Genomic DNA, 12,676 nt, shown 5'->3' on the forward strand with positions numbered 1-12,676 from the left:
ATTTTCGGTAGTCTGTCACATTTCAGTTTTCAAATAGTATTCTTGTGACTAAATGCACAAATTGTGCAGACGTATCTTACAAATACTCATTTTTGTTTCTAATTAAAAAAAAAAAATCGGCTGAATCACTGAAATGAAACTAGAAATGATCTTTACTTATATAATAAATATTTGAAACAATCACAATAAAAGAAACCAGAAGATATTTGTTATTTACGTTTTACAAAACATTATTTCTTATGCATTTTTAGCAACAAGTATTATTTCATTTTGTAAAGATCTTAAAGTTTGTTCTGGAGGAAGATAGCTAAAAATATCAGGTAAAAAACATTTTTTTACCAAAATAATAAATTTTAGTTTCCTTCACGTGAAATTTTTGTGGCAAGAGTTGCGCAATCTCTAACCACACCTCTTCTGAGCTGGCACTGTTTAATTCCAGTGGCAAGTAGAAATTCAAGACAACTGAAAACAATGCAGAGATAAGCAGAGAGCATATATAGCGTCTAGTATTTCTAAATTGTCACCCATCTGATATTAGTCAGTTTCACCGTTGCTTAACTTCGGTGATCTGATGAGAACCAGCATGTCAATATGATGATGCCGTATATAGCATTATATGTGCATAGAAACATGATTTACTTGCTTCCCATCGTAGCAAGATGTTACACAAGACCGAAGGAGGAAGAAAACCACTTGAAGTGGCAATCTGGTTGAGGACAAAAACAGCTGAGAATAGACCCCTGGCATTCCTCGGTAGGGATGCCTCATGCAATTAGTTGCACCTCCTAGGACCAAGCCGAACCAAACCTCATTAAAGTTGGAAAAAAAAAAAAGTTGGATCGAAGTAGAGAATGTTTGTCTCCCCTCCCATAGCAGAAAGATGTGGCACAAAGTGGGGAAAGTGGAATTTGAAAAGCTAGCACCTTAGAGGAAGAGCACTGGCCTGCAAAAACTGCCTGGGCAGCCCTATCATCATTATCCGGTAGCAGGACCTCAGGTGATTAGCAATAAACAAACCCATTCTTAAAGAGTGAAAAGACAAAGCCTGGGAGAGTGAATCTCCTAGAACTGCCAACAGACAACAAGCCACCTAACAATGACCTAGACCAGGAATTGGCAATCTCCAGCCCGCAAACCAAATCCGACCCTAGAGTTAATTTTGTTTTGCCCACATCCTTAACCAGGATACAATATAAATATCTATTTTTTTATATTCCTTTACTGATATTGTTTAAATATAGCCATATTATATTTAATACTTCATTCTCTCCAAATGCACAGAAAAAAACATTTACATATTTAATACAAGTGTCATCCTTGATGACAATGTAGCCAAAGCTGTTTGACCTTCCTCCTATAAACCAGCATAGCATTTTTTGCCCTCATGCTCTAAAAGGTTGCCAACTCTGGCCAAGACTTTGGTGGCTTGGAGTCCAAACACCCTTGAGGTAGGGGCTACCCTGAAGATGTCCTTCACACCTCATAGCATTCGGACATACCACTGGATATGACATGACCCAATGAAAAAGTAGTACAGGCACTGGTGGAGTGGTGGGGTGGGGCTATTATAAAAATGTAGATATTCAAGGATAATAGATCATTTATGGCATAATCACATTGATATATAGGTTCATGTTAGATCATCGATGTTAAGCAACGTTAAGCCTGATCAGTACTAAAACGGGTGACCATTTGGGAATTTCAGATGCTGTATGTGTTCTCCGCGTATCTCGGCATTGTTTCCAGTTGTCTAGCATTTCTTCTTGCCACTCAAGCAGTGCCAATTCAGGAGAGGTTTGGTTGAGAATTGCACAACCCTTGTCTCACAATTACTCATGCAGCTAACCTTACAGAGGTATCCATTTTCTATTGAGGTTGAACGGAGGTATCAGCATATCATCTAATATTTATTTACTTATTCAAATAAGTAAAACAATTGCATAAAATGTGTCACACGTTAAAACCAAAAGTCTTCACAGATAAAATTTGTCTTATTCGCAAGTTGAAGTCCAAAAATATTTAATTTCACAAAACTCATTTAATGAGAGGTTATTTTAAACTTTTCAGTTTTAAGATCACTGTGATTGAAAAATGACATTATCTTAACCAATTAGCCTATAGTTTTAGAATATTTGATTTAATTGATAATTTAATGATTAACAATAATAATACAACCTAAGTATTGTTTGATCATTAAATTATCAATTAAACTAGAAAAGTAAAAACTAACTAATTTGGTTAAGATAATATTGCTTTAATGATAGCTACATTAAAGCTGAAAAGTTCAAGATAACCTTTTTTTTAATTGTGTAACATAGCAAAATAAAATAAAAACAGTCTTTATCACTTTTATATTTACTTATTAGTTGTATTTATCTTGCGTTGCTCGGTGGGGATCTTTGAGGCATATATGCGCGTGCATGCATGCGTGCGTGCGTGTGTGAATATGGTTAACCTAATTAATCTGGTGCAAAAAAACTAGATGTCATATCTGGAACATTTTTGTTCTTTTGTTTAAGGGAGGTGGTGATTGATCAACACTGCTGGGGAGCCATGATTTAATGTACTGCTTTGTTTTGAAATCTTCCGAAACAGTGTTTCATGGCAAACAACCGATGATCTCTGAAAACTTAGGAGTATTGTGAATTCGAGAAAACAAGTTGATGCAGTGATTGCAGGAGATTAAATGACAAAATAATTTTTCAACGAAACACTAAAAGAAATTTATTACTAAACTTTCAAGACTATATATGTTATAGGAAAATCCGCTTTTGCGATTACATTTCACCAATATCAATCCACTTTTTTTTTTTTTTTTTAAGCTCTAGACTTAAATGTAACAAAAGATGATATATAAATGAATAACAATTTAAGTATATTTCAGGATCCAGGGTTTTATTTATCAAACAATCATTCAACATTCGGTACATTTTTACAGACCCGTTTCGTTTACATGGAACAATCAATATATTTATGTTAACACACACAGGACTTATGAAGAAGAACCTGAAGTCCTACCTAACTAATATTCCGGGTGAACCAAGTGCAAAAGAGATTCAGAAAATTGCACTTAAGGGAACAGCGAGGATACTAAAAAGAGCTCTCGGTTGGTTTCAATAAAAAAGCGGGGCAATGTTGGCAGCTGGTTTGGCTGCCCCATACCCGGCATTACAATCTTCAAAGGAAGAAAAATAAAACAAAATAAATAACACACACACACACATATATATATGAAAGGGGATTAAATGAAAATTTGAAGGATTCTTTAAATGGAGAAAATTATAGACAAACCAAATATACATATCATACATAGTATATATGAATTTATTTATTTGTCTATTGTTCCTGTGCACCCCCCCCCACATATCGACTCTTGATAAGTCAATCTCTCTCTCTCTCTCTCTCTCTCTCTCTCTCTCTCTCTCTCTCTCTCTCTCTCTCTGTATATATGTTTTAGTTTACCCTTATTTTATTTTTAATTTCAATAATCATTCGATTAATAATGAATAAAAAATAATGGTGCTTCTTGAGAAAGAGTCGACAGATGGTTTATTTTTTTAAATATGTGGTTTTAAGCAAACAAAAACAATAGTACTTACTTGTTATGCCGAAAATAGTAATATATCCAGAAATTACGAAAATTTATCGAGAACAACTATTGCTTTTAATTAAAAAAAAAAAAAAATTTCAAAAATTTATCTACATTTCAACAAGAAAACTAATTTATGAAAAACTAGTTATACATACCCGGCGTTAACCCGGAGTCTTTTCTTCCATTTCTGCTTCTATTTTTATGCAGATTTTTTTTTAAACCATAATTATTTTTATATTAGAATTTTAAAAGTTAAATTTAATTAATGTGGCATCGTCCGGTCATTAATAATTTAATTATTTATTCAACGGAATCATAAAATTATAGGGGTTTTTTTTTTTTTCATTTCTATTTAAAAATTAAAAGCTTTTCATCTGTTAAAACATGTTGATACGCAGTTTAAAGACAGAAATGACTTTCTATTTAACAGTTTAAATACTTCCAAATTCCTTTCGAATTTCGAAGGGTCACAAATTAATTTATTTCCCCCAACTATTGAGAAAAGATTAAAACTACTGAGTTGTTTGAAAAGAAACCGAAATGTATGCCGGTTGATTTACTGTAGTAATTAAAATATGTTTTTAATACTTCGTTGTTTTTTTTTTTAAATCTGTTTGAACATTTTTATGTTATGTTTGCTTTCACTAAATAAGCGATTAATAATAATAATAATAATAATAATAATAATAATAATAATAATAATAATAATCTAAGTCACGTAGAAGCGAGAAACACACGAGAAATTGTCACGCATTTTTATTAGATTTTTTCTTAAAGAATTGGTCATTTATTTCTAGGAAAACGGATTAAACCTCATGAATTTACACACAATAAGCAAGGAGTAACTTTAGAGGATTCATACTAAAGTAGATTAATTTCATTATCTTATGAATTGAATCTGCTAAATGGTTAACGAACAAAATTGGTCAAATTGATCGTAATAATGGCTTCTTTCTTTTAAAGGTCCACTTCATTTTTGTAGATTTCGGAAATAGTTTTCATTTCAAAAACAGTGAAAAAAAGTTTTGAGATATTCAATTTAGCTCACGTTTCACTTCATTTGGATCAATGTTTTTAAGTTTATCGGCTTTTCTTATAAAATGATTTTTATTTTTATATTTTTTTCTAATCATTTCTTGTGACATTTAAATTATTCGTAATTAAATTAAAAAAAGAAAAAGAAAAGGTAATTATTTTCAAATCAAACAGGAACAAATACAATTGGAATAAAATAGTAGCAAATTCACATGAGCGAGTTTTTGATCTTTGCTTTTTCTTGAACTCGTCATGGTTTAAAAAAAACAAACATAACATTAAGACAGCAAGTTTTGTTTATATGTTTACGAAGACAATTAGAATTAAAATTACAATAATTCTAGATATTTTGTTCTGATAAAATGCTGCAACATATGATTACAGTTTTTTTTGTTGTTTTTTTTTTAAACAGAGATCAAAAAGCCAGAGGAGAAACATCAACAGTGCAGCTTGCTGTTTGGTCAAGATCAAAGTGTAGTATCTGTTCTTCAGATGCTGCACTTCATTTTCTTGTTCTCTTTCGTTAGAGGAGAAATCCTTCACGACTGAGACAATTTTTATTTTTGTACCTTTTCTCCACGTTAAAAAACGACCCTGGTGTCTAACTCTGCCCCGTGGGGAGGCATAGTAAATAGGTACACTACATAAAGATGAAACATTTGATATTGTGAACATTGGTGAAGCATATTTTTTACGGAGGACGTACACTCGCATGTATATAGTACACAAGTAAACGATACAGTTATAACTAAATTTCACATTGAAATTGCTATTAAAAAAAAGTTGGTATATAAACAAATTCGGTAATGGTAGTGCCAGCACTGGTGCAGTGGTGCACCCTCCCTATTGGTGGTGCAGTGGTGCACATATTGAACTGGGCTAAAATAATAACGTTATTATTTAGAAAGCCATTCTTAACATGTGGTGTGGAAGGTGTTTTGTAATCAGTCTGTGCTTTCACCTAACAATTTAACAAAAACAAAAGATATCGCAAAAGTTAAATTTAACTTGAAAATACTATTTAAAAATGGGGCGGTTCAATAAGTACATTAACATCAAAACTTCAAATTTCTCCAATTATAAACTCACATGTATTTATCTTTATAGTTTTGAAGATATTTAAAATACTTGATACATAAATAAAAATTTGGACTTGTATATAACTATTTACAATAATCGATACCTTTTTTAACTTTCACTTACACGTGACAAAAAAGTTCGGTGCTTTTGTATACAATAGTGAGGTTTTTAAATCAACGCATTTCAGGTGAAAACATTATTTTACGTACTTACGTGCCATGTCAAAATTAGTATAAATTCCAAAAATGACAAAAAAATATCGGTTTTCATGTACTTGTCTCTCTATCTATTTTTATTTTTACTCGCTCACATGTGCCTATTCCGAATTCGTGGCAGTGGGCAGACATCAGTGGACTTACGAAAGTAGAAACATGGGGACAAAAAGTACATGAGAATCGAAAAAAATCCACTGATGTCAGCCTACTGCTCATAATTCGGAATAGGAGTACGTGAGCGAGAAAAAAAAAACGAAAGTAGAAACAGGGAGACAACAAGTCCATGAGAAACAAATGATCCAGTAGAAGATTCGCTAGATGTTTTTTTGTTTGTTTACTTGCCTCCCCACGAGGGCAAAGCTAGACACAAGGTCGGTTTTTAATGTGGGAAGAAACCAGCTCTCCAAAAAGGGGCACTCTGGTTAGTAACAGAAATTTAAAAAAAATGTATCAGTCATGAAGGATTTCTTCTCCATTAACTGAGACAAAAAAAAATGAAGTGCACTGCAACAGTGCAGACTGCAGCATAACAGATACTACACTTTGATCCTGACCCGAAGATGTATTATTTTAACAAAATATATATATCAAAATTCTACACAAACACCAAAAGTTTTTAAAATGTAGCGAAAAATCGACGCAAACAAGTTTTTTTTCTACTTTTAATCAACAAATTTCACTTTTTATTTCATTTATTTTTTGTTAAATCTTCAAATGAACGGTTCATATATATATATTATATAAACAAACTTGGTTAATTTACTATATTTTAAACTAGCAAGGCTACCTGCCGTTGCTCAAAAGCATGGATGATTGACCAAATAAAAGAGTTTTTTGTTTTTAAGTTTGAGTAATCTCTAGCAACTGGTTCAATATAATAGAAAAAAATAAGCTAATTGACTGACTGACCAAGTTTCCGATGTTATTTTTATTTTAAACAACAACAAGGAAGAATGAATAAAGGTATTTTCGATACTTATACACGTTACTGTGCTGAAATAATAACGTTATTATTTAGAAAGACATTCTTAATATGGGTATTTATTGGCTCCCCCACCGAGCAAATTAGGCACAAGGCCGATTTTTAATGTGAGGAGTGAAGAGGAAATGGGGACCAACTCACCGGGGAATAGGGGAGCTGGATAGTGACAATTGGTATGAAGGGTTGCCCCTACATTGACCAAGGTCTTTGCTGGTCTTTGCTTGACACTTGTTGCCCCGGTCCCGAAGGACCGGAGGCAGGTAAGTAAGACACTCTTAATATGGAGATGTTTTGTAATTCTGTACTTTCACGTAACAATTAAATAATAAAATATATCGTGAAACTTGAATTGAACTGAAAAATACTATTAAATATATAATATATATATATATATATATATATATATAGCACGGTAACATAAGTGCATGAACATCATATTTTCTATCCCCCCCCACACACACACTCATCCCCAATGCAATGTGTGGTCCCTAGTTCGGTGATCACACTGAATTCGATTAAATGAGTTGTGTAAGTGTATCTTGTGTAGTTCCTGACTTTTAACTCAGACAGACACACAGTTTATAAAATGGAAAAGTTCAGTTAAATAGAATAGAACTTTAATCGTTTTAATTTACAAACCCTTTTAATGTCGTCGATATAATATGTCCACCACCACCACTCCACCGCATACCAACACATCGTCGTCATTTAAAAGCAAAACGCGACATTTGGCCTCATTTTTATTTTTTTATTGTTTCAGTCGAAAAGCACGAACATGAATCGGAACCGCCCTTCTTTCTTGCGATTTTTATGTAAATAAATAATTGGTGAAAATTGTTCTCTTGGCACTTTGAATTTTAAAATTATGATTTTTTTTTTATCGTAAACAGTTGATCACGTTACAGTTTTCTGTTGAATCACAAGCGTAGAAAAAGTCGATTTCCAATCATTAAGAATGATTTCAAAATACCTTTTTAAATTAATTAGTGTGTAGTACGGTTTTAGGCTTTGTCCCCACAATTTTAAGTAATACTTAAAAAAAAAAAAAAAAAGTTCTGACCACAACATGAAAACAATAACATTCAAAGTCACTATTTAAAATAAAGAAAAGGGATTGCATTTGAAAGTTGAGACACCTAAGTTTAACTTTTGGTACTTATGCAAAATACGAACCGTGCGGAAATAAAGTTATTTAGAAATCTACTCTTAACACGGAGAGAAGAAGGACTGTTATATATATATATATATATATATATATATATATATATATATATATATATATATATATATATAAAATATTCTTTAGAAAACCATTCTTAACATGCAGTTGGGAGGGCGTTTTGTAACTGTTACTTTCACCTAAAAATTAAATGAAAAAGATATCGTAAAACTTTAATTTAACTTGAAAATACTATTAAAAAAACAACAAAATCAAAACAGCACGATAACAATGCATAAGCACCATGTTTTATTTATTTTTTAGTTATTTTGTATTGTCATCTAACAATTGGGAAGATGACGGTGATGGTTAACGAAACGGACTGACAATATGGGTGTCCCAGGTTCGAATCCAGTTCGTTTCATAAAACTTACTTTCACTTAAGATGTGAGCAGCCTTCCGTGGTCCCTTCTGTAAATACCCGATATTGGTCTAGAAACAATATCGGGGAAACCAGTGGAGTGCCAACAATAGAATCTTCGGATCCATACGATATGAAACATTATATAATAAACAAAAGATACCATAAACATTGAATTTAATTTGAAAATCCTATCTAAATAAATAAATAGCACGGTCACTATTCTGCATTAATACCAAAGGTGAACTGAGAGAAAAAAGATATGTCAAATGACAAGAAAAAGAGCGGGGGGGAGGTGAAAATAAGTTTTTAGAGTAAACATTTTTTTATACAAATGATGTGTCATGTGAATTAAATCGGAAAACATACAAAGTTGGTACTTGTGCATCTATGTTACCTCGCTGAAATAATAACCTTATTATTTAGAAAGCTATTCTAAACATGGAGGTGGGCCCCTCAGGTGGGGTATTTTGTTCTCTCCCACTGCAAGAACTGTGACACCAAGGCCGGAAAGTGGGATTTAGAAGTCAGCGCTCTCGAGGAGGGGCACTCCAGCCACTCCACTCTGACCTGCAAAATGTGCTTGGGAAGCTCCGTCGGCATTCCCCGGTAAGGGCACCGGTCGATTAGCAATAAACTAACCCTTTCTCAAAGAGAGAAAGCAAAGCCTGGGAGGGTGAACCTCCTAGAACTGCACTGAACCAGCATTACACTGCAAGCAACAGGGACCAGGTTATTACAGTAATGCTTTAATCTCTTTGATTATGTGGCGAGGATAAAAATCCTTAGCCGGATTGATGTGAATTGGGGAGGGGAACGGTGTTTTGTAATTATTCTGTTCTTTCACTTAACAATTTAATAAACAAAAATAAAAATTGAATTGAACTTGAAAATACTATTTCAAAAAAATAGCGCGGTGGCATAGATGCACAAGTACAAGTAAGCAAAAAAAAAAAGGAAATTTATGTTTCGGAAATGTTGAGATGATTACTATTTTATTAATCGAACTCTTCATCTTGTTGTATACACAACGTTTTGGCCGATGCAACCTCCAACCTTGATGCATCATCTTATTGAACTTAGAAATCTTGACAGGCGGAACAAGAACAATCTACCCTTATTCAAATAAAAGTTTCACCCAATTCAAAAAGATGTAGTTTCTTCCTCGCTTATCGGAAGCAAAGGCCACTCGAGGATATACTTACCGAAAAACGCTGTAAATATAACAATAATAATAATAATAATTGGTGTCTAACTCTGCCCTCATGGGGAGGCAAGTAAATAGGAATAGTTCAAAGAGTACAAACAAGTTATTTTAAATAAATAACATTTGATAATGTTTAAAACTACTAATGCAAAATTATTCTAGTAAGGACAGGGCCTCCTCCTAGGAATCATATCCTCTTTTGGGTGAAGGAAGGGTCGTTTAATCGCTGATCGCCTGAAGCGCCTTCGTTGGGGAATGCCAACGGAGCCGATTAAAGCTTTTTCTTTTCTCTTTTTTTTTTTTTTTTACAGTGCCCTGCCCCTGCCCTACTGCCCTCCCTCTTAAGGAAGAGGCTCAATTCGATACTTACGCTGAATACGGACCGTACTGAAATATCGCTATTATTTAGAAACCCATTCTTAACGTGGAGAGAGGAGGGCGTTTTTTGTTTGTTTGTTTGTTTTTGTTATGTTTTTTAACTATTCTGCACTTTCATCTAAGAATTTAATAAACAACGCGATAAAATTGAATTTAATTTGAAAATAATATCGAAAAAAAAAAGTATAGTCCTTATTCTGTATAAGTACCGCATATTCTCCACAGTAAACTGACCTTGTATCTAACTTTGTTTCTGTGGGAGGCAGACAAACAAACTACTAGCGCACTATAACTTAGAGAGTACATTTGTTATTTAGCTGTTTGATCCGCGTTCCTTTTTGTGCGACACAATATTGTGGTGACACACAAAGTCTAGAGAGAGAGAAACGAAAAGGCGATGTAGGTTACACATAGTGTGACGCGTGAGCGAGCGCACACACACACACACACACACACACACACACATTTTTGAACACAACACCCAAAAAGTTGATCACCTAAAATCATCAGAGAATAAATACAAAGTGAAAATAAACAAATTATAAGAAAAGGAAAGTAAACTTAAATATAAAAGTGCGAAAAAGGAAATAATTAGATATTAAAAACAGAAAATATTTTTTTACGAACCTTTTTTGTTTGTTTTGTTTTTTTTCGGGCACCTGCGACCTTTCCTGTTTTAAGTTTTTGTCCTTTTTTTCAGAGTCCGTCTTCTTAAAGATTTTATATTCCGTGAGTTTTTGGTAACAAAATTTAAAGTGACGTCAAGAAAGAAAGAAGTGGAAAATGAAAAAAAAATAACAAGAAAGGCGCGTGGTGTGTTTGGCTTATTGGCGTGCTTTTTTGCTTATGTGATTTGGAGCTGGTTTGGCTGCTCCGCTTTATATTGAACGCAAATAAGTAAAAAAAAAAAATGTTGTTGTTGTTGGAAAGTGGTTGGTGGTGGCTATGAGCAAAGAACCTCAACCCCTCTCGCGACTTTAGTGCGCGTGTGTTATACAAAGAGGGAGGGGGAGCTACGAAGCAGGTTTCTCAGTGTGCGTGCATGCGTGCGTCTAAAAAGCTTTAAAACTAAAACTAACGCTACTATATAGCAGTGGCAGGGTCTGTTTGACTGACTGACTGACTGAACAGAGACAGAGAGGGGGTGGGGTCAGCAGCAACAGACTTCTCCCTCTTTCCAATGATTTGAGTCGCTCTCATTGGGAAAGCCAGATGACGGAGTCCCCTCTAAACTTAGTGACGTCACGCATGGTTTCACAAACTGACCAAAATAGTCCCTCGAATTTGACCCAGTTCGATTAAATCATAGAACAGAGAGTGTTGAAAACAAATCTCACCTGTTTCACGCACACTGTTACGCTTAGACATTCGGGTTAGGATCAAAGTATAGTATCTGTAAATAATTCAATAAAACTTTTTTCCAATTTGGGTTTATCTTAAGTAGGACAGCTCCTGGAGTGAATGTGGTAGTGTAGTGTGGTAACTGAGATTTCTAGTTAAAAGTAGGATAAACAATTTTAAATATTTGAGACCAACATCATTACCCTCATTCATGAGGAAGACTATACAGTTATTTTTGTTTCAAATCCAGCTAGTTCCTTTTTCAGGAATTTGATTTTCATCACATTTAAAACTGATCTTGTATCTTAAGTATGCCCTCGTGGGGAGACAAGTAAGTAGGAACTTTAAGTTGTGAAATTAAATTTTAACTTCAAAGTATTTTGACAAACATACCAAATATTTTAAGCAAAACTCTGGTTTTCGGTTAAGAAACCTAGCCGTGCCAATTTTGCCCTCGGCACCCAAATCAACAGCATCTAGACCATTCTTTCGACGATCTTTTCCCATAATGCTAGTCACAGTAGAAATCCTAGATGTAAGAAAGCCTTCTACTCTAATAGTTTCTTCCCCAGAACTGCTAGACTTTGGAATTCCCTTTTGGCTTCTGCTTCCTCAACTGTACTGACATGCAGAAGTTCAAGTGTAATGTAAACAGACATCTTGCTGCTCAACTCCCTACATAGTATCCCTGCAACTCATGTCCCTAATAATAGCACCCTACATCAAAGTAGCACTGTCCTTTGTTTTGGGGTGAAAATGTAATTAAAAAATTTTTTTTTTTTTAATTTCAAAGCTGTTCTTGCTCATAAAATTGAACCTGGCTCTCCTCCATACTCCATCTATTTAAAAAAAAAAAAAGAAAAAAAAAAGTTACTTCAGCTCCCAATTCTTAAAAGTTCAAACTACCTCTTTTTTCTATTTCATTTATACCTTTGTAACAGCAAGTTTACAACCTAGTATTCTTAGTAACAGAATGCATAATTTTGTCTCTCTTTGCAAATCTTTCTTTCTGTCAACCAATCGTGACATCAGGATGCTGTGATCATCAGCTGAACAACCAGTATAAAACGGGCACCCATTTTTAATATTCTAACATTTTGAGGCTTGGTCCCACACTGACGCCATTAGGTAACATGACAACAATGGCAAAGAGCAGTAGAAGTAGCCATCTAGCGCTTGTTCACTACAATTCTTTTGGTCAAGATCAAAGTGTAGCATCTGTTCTTCAGATGCTGCACTTCCATTTCTTGTTCTCTTTCGGTGGAG

The 12,676-nt window shown here is 33.9% G+C and overlaps 1 protein-coding gene across 14 annotated transcripts in view; it reads right to left on the reverse strand.

Annotated features, from left to right (window-relative positions):
* The window catches only part of LOC145253353 (uncharacterized), a 692,561-nt gene that overhangs the window by 446,840 nt on the left and 233,045 nt on the right, over window positions 1–12,676 (reverse strand). For 10 of the 14 annotated variants that reach the window (XM_080112944.1, XM_080112943.1, XM_080112942.1 and 7 more), the window contains exon 1: window positions 10,697–11,251. The exons of 3 other annotated variants lie outside the window; for them this stretch is intronic. The gene's annotated coding sequence lies outside the window, so the exon portion shown is untranslated. Of the gene's footprint in view, window positions 1–10,696; window positions 11,252–12,676 lie in introns of those variants that run through there. One more of the 14 variants, XM_080112929.1, reaches the window with a different exon arrangement.

The sequence above is a fragment of the Euprymna scolopes genome, chromosome 3 (genome assembly GCF_053919585.1).
Source record: "Euprymna scolopes isolate OS-2025 chromosome 3, ASM5391958v1, whole genome shotgun sequence".
NCBI classification, from domain to species: domain Eukaryota; kingdom Metazoa; phylum Mollusca; class Cephalopoda; order Sepiida; family Sepiolidae; genus Euprymna; species Euprymna scolopes.